Here is a 4,973-nt window from a genome sequence, read left to right as displayed (position 1 = left end):
GTTCTGTTCTCTTGTTAGTCACAGCTGAGTCTTAATTCAAAATATCATATGGCCTTATTGGAGTCTTTAAGAGACTCCCAGGCTTCTGTCTGAAACTTAGTAAGACAGACCTCCATCACCTGCATTACTCTCAAAATTCCTGTCTTCCCACCTACCACAGAAGAAGCCACAAGCTCTGAACACTCAGTGGCTTTTCTACTCCGAAGCTCAAATGCTACCACAATCCTCCCTAAAACACGTGGTTAGGTCTGTCATGGCATACCCCGTTCCTGGTACCAACTTATGTCCTAGTTAGGATTTCTGTTGCTGTGATAAAATACCATGACCAAAAGCAATTTGGGGAGGAAAGGGCTTAATCCAACTTCCAACTCTCAGGTCTCAGTCCATGACCGAGAGAAGTCAGGGCAGGAACTCAAGGTAGGAATCTGGAGGCAGGAGCGAAAGCAGAGGCCACAGAGCAGAACCTGTGGGTTGCAGCCCCCTTGGCAAACCTCCATCTCCAAAACTATTTGCATTACCATTCACAACAGTAGCAAAACTATAGTTATGAAGTAGCAGCGAAAAAAAAAATTGGTTGGGGGTCACCACAACATGAGGAACTGTATTAAAGGGTCACAGCATTAGGAAGGCTGAGAACCACTGCTGTAGAGAGTGCTGTTTATTGATTCTCATGGCTTGCTAAGCCTGCTTTCTTATAGAACCCAGGACCATCTGCCCAGAGGTGGCACCACCCACAATGGTTTAGGCTCTCCCACATCAGTCACTAATTAAGAAAATTCCCCACTTGCTTACAGGCCAATTTTAGGGGGGCATATGTGGTTCACACGTCTAAGATAACTCCAGCTTGTGTCAAGTTGACAAAACCGCCAAGCAGGACAGGCGCTATCACTCACCACTGGATCAATGAAAGTCAAAAGCACGGTGAGATAGCTCCTTAGACCCACAGGGTGGCCACTACTGATAACACAGACTAAAATGAAGTTTTCAGAAAAGTATTTGTCAGGGTGTGGAGAAAGCAGAACACCTGTAGCAGCAGGAATCAGGGATGGTGTAGTTGTTAGGAGAAAATGACACTGTATCTCAAGCCAAAAAGAGTCACCATGTGGTCCAGCAGTTCCAGTTCTGGGTGTATTCCCCAAAGAGCTGGAAGCATGGGCTGAGCAGATGTCTGTGCACACTTGTGCACAGCAACACGGCTCACAACCATGCAACGCACAAGAAGCCAAGGGGCCGTCGACAAATGGATGCAAATAGAAGGCTGCCCACGCAGGGGACTGTTCTCTCAGAAATGGAGGAAACTGACACAGGCTGCCGTAGGGATGACCTGGAAGATGTTCTTCAGGATGAGCTAACCAGCCATCGAAGACTGTTGCTGTAGATTCCTCCTATGTGTTGTGCCGTAGGGGTTCAAGGTTATAGACATAGTTGGACAAAGTTCCTGGAGTCTGGGAAAGGGACAGTGAAGGGTGAGTTAACAAAGGCAAGTCTCAGATTCCTGAGATTAGCTGTCTGTGGTTGTACTTAATGCGAGTGGCCTATACGCTTAAAAGTGAATATGATGGTCAACCTTCCTTTTAAAAACATTTTGTGTAGCCAGGTGGTGGTGGTGCACGCCTTTAATGCCTGCACTCAGGAAACAGAGGCAGACAGATCTTTATAAGTTCAAATTTGAGGCCAGCCAGGTCTACAGAGTGAGTTCCAGGACAGCCAAGGCTACATGGAGAAAGCCTGTCTCAAAAAAAAAAAAAAACAAAAAAAAACCCTATATATATACACATACATATATACATGTATGTGTATGTGTATATATATATTTGTGTGTGTGTGTGTGTGTGTGTGTGTGTGTGTGTGTGTGTGTGTGTGTAGTGATATGTGGGTTCCTGTAGAGGCCAGAAGAGAGTGTTATCGGAAGCCCTGAAACTGGAGTTACAGGTGCTTGTGAGCGTCCTGTGAGGGTGCTGGGAACTCCGCGCCCCGCCCCCCCCCCCCCCCCCCCCCCCCCCCCCCCCCCCCGCCCAGTCAGGGTTTCATTGTGTAGCTTTGGCTGTCCTGGACTTGCTGGGATTACAGGCGTGCGTTGCCAAGCCTGGCCTTGATGAACTTTTCTTAGGACAGACAAAAAGTACAGTAACCCAGGTAAAAAGCCAAGTCCTTGATCTGATGTCACTCTCCAATACTCCCTGGGGAACGGGCCACACCCACTGGCATTGCGGCCAATCAGAACATTCAGAGGCCTGAATTTAGCCAACCATAGTTAAGCATCTCCCTGAGGCAGAGGCCCTTCTAGGTTCTTTCTCTTTAGTAACAGAGCTTTGAGGGGTTGCTTTGGAAAATGGTAGATAGAGATACTGTCTAAGCGTTATTGAGCCACCAAGAGGATAAAGCCCACACGGCGACGATGACGTCAACACCCCAAGACTAAACACTGTGAGTTGCTCACAGAGATAAGTAGCCCGCTTGAGTCACACAGAGCTGGGAGGTTCTACTTCTGTGAACTAGGTACCACATTGCCAACTTTAAGGAACATGTCCTGTGTGCAGACTACTGTTGTAAGTTCTTTCTGATGGGAACTATGACCTCTCTGTTTTGGTGTCTTAGTTTATTTTCCCGTTGTTGTGATAATATGCCCCGATAAAAGCGACTTAAAGCAGAAAGGATTAATTTTGGTTCACCGCTCAAAGGGTGAAGTCCATTGTGGTAGGAAAGTGAAGGTGGCAACAGCTGACCCCAAGGCTGGCGGGATGGCTCAGAGGTTAAGAGCACTGGCTTTTCTTCTAAAGGTCCCGAGTTCAATTCCCAGCAACCGTATGGTGGCTTATAGCCATCTGCAGTGAGATCTGATGCCCTCTTCCGGTGGGCAGGTGCACACGCAGGCAGAACACTGTATAAATAAATAAATAAATAAATCTTTAAAACAAAAACAAACAAACAAACAACAGCAGCTGATTCCATCAATTCACAGTGAGGAACAGAGAAGGATGAATGTTCATCCTCTGCTTACATTCTCCTTTTTATTCAGTCCAGGATCCCAGCCTAGGGATTGGTGCTACCCACAGTGGGTGGGTCTTCCTATCTCACCAAGTCGGCAATGAGATGAGCCACATACGCCTTGGCTATGCTCTGTTTCCTAAATGTCTGTGCACTGGAAGCTTGGTCCCAGTGTATTAAAGTGGTAGGACCTTTAAGAAGCACGGCCTACAGCGGTCAAGAGTGGGTACTACTCTTGCCAAGCACCTGAGTTCTGACCTCAGCATGTCTGTAGTTCACACGCACTCATATGTAACTAGCTCTGGAACATCCGAAGGCAGCCCCACACTGTGCACACAGAACACATTGCTAAAGGTAATTAATAATAGAACGTTTAAGAGAAGCAAGCACAGCCTGGATGGGAGGGCTGTTGGGTCATGTCCTTTTTATAAGGAATGAGGCAGGGGTTGGTTGCGGGACTGGATTAATTCCCACAAGAATGGCTTGTGATTACTCAGCCAGGCCTGTCCCCAGAGTCCTCTGCTGTGCATACTGCCAGCCTCTCCTGAACAGTGTTCCCACCATGATGGCTCCACTCCTTATGAGGCCCTCACTAGAGCCAAGCAGCTGTTGGCATTAGACTCTTAAATCTCCATAATGGTTAAGCTAAGTAAACCTCGTTTCTTTATAATGAGCCCAGCCTCAGATATTATGTTATAGTGACACAAAATGACTAAGACAACTTCACACCTTAGATGCTAGTGTGACAATAAGCAACCAGGACATGGCTTTCATTGGAAGAGAATGCAACAAAGGCAAAAAGGGGAGTCTCGGTCCTTCGTAGAACACCCCCCCAAACTAAAGTTCGGGCCATGTAATGATTTTACAGATGTTCACTGAATGAATGATTAAGTAGGACTGTCAGAAATGACTAAGAAATCCATGGAAGATGACAGGTGCTGACGCACAGGGGTACCTCACTAACGCTGCCCAGTGCCTCAGTGAAAGGACAGAGGACTAGGTCTAGTGGTAGTCCTGCACTGAAGATTCCAGAAACGGATTGCAGGACAGTGATGCCTCACATCCTTTTGCCCAGTCATGTAGTCATCTGAGTGGCCAGTTGTAGGCCACACACACGCACACCCCCTTTTTTTATAGTCATCATGAAAACCCTAAAGAAAGAGTCCTTTCTCCACATGCTTTTTTGCAGCTTTTAGTTTGGTCTCTTGGTTGCCAGCCCACCAACCAAAGTTGCCTCGCCCTGTGCTGAACCCCAGGTCATGTCCTCAGGGGCCAAGAGGATGTGTTCCCAACTCAGGAAGTGTGGGAACTCAGGTTAGGTGGGGTGTGCTAATGAGTCTCTGATGGAGCTGGAACACGCTGGCGAATCCTCTGCACTGTCGACGGACCTGTTTGGAGAGGTGTTCAAGAAGCTCCAGGGAGCTGGCTGCAGTTCAGGCATCTTCCAGGAACACAGAAAGCAGCCACGTTTTCCTAATTAAAGCAGGGAAACACTGATTACAGCGGAGCTACGAGAAGGTGGAACTGGCCGGCTTGCGGGCTTCATGTCTCTGCCTTGGGTGGTGAGTTGGTGACACCAAGGAGGCCTTGCCTGGAAGGTCTGTGGCCCCACTCCCAGTGAGACTGGGGTGACAGTGGGATATCTCTTTGGGTCTCTTCAGGGAAGCACTAAAGAGGCTGGACTAGCCGTGCCCCCACCCCCACCCCCAGGCTGCCAAGTCATCCTTTCTCTTTTGCGGCTCAGGATCAAGGACACAGCCTCCGTCATTTAAAGTGTAACTAGAGTGGATAATTTTTCTAGATTCTTCATTCTTGTAGTTGCTGATGTTCCTGTCATTAAAGACTTGGCACCTGCGTTAGGAATGAGATGCCTGGACTCTACACCCCGTTTTCTGTGTAATGGGGGTGGTTATCTGAGTCAAGCCCCATAAAGAAAGGAAAGGAGGAGGAAGCGAGAAGGAAGACAAGGAGGAAAGGAGGGAGAG

The sequence above is a fragment of the Acomys russatus genome, chromosome 25 (assembly GCF_903995435.1).
Source record: "Acomys russatus chromosome 25, mAcoRus1.1, whole genome shotgun sequence".
Classification (NCBI taxonomy): Eukaryota; Metazoa; Chordata; class Mammalia; order Rodentia; family Muridae; genus Acomys; species Acomys russatus.
Note: the sequence above shows the minus strand (reverse complement) of the source record.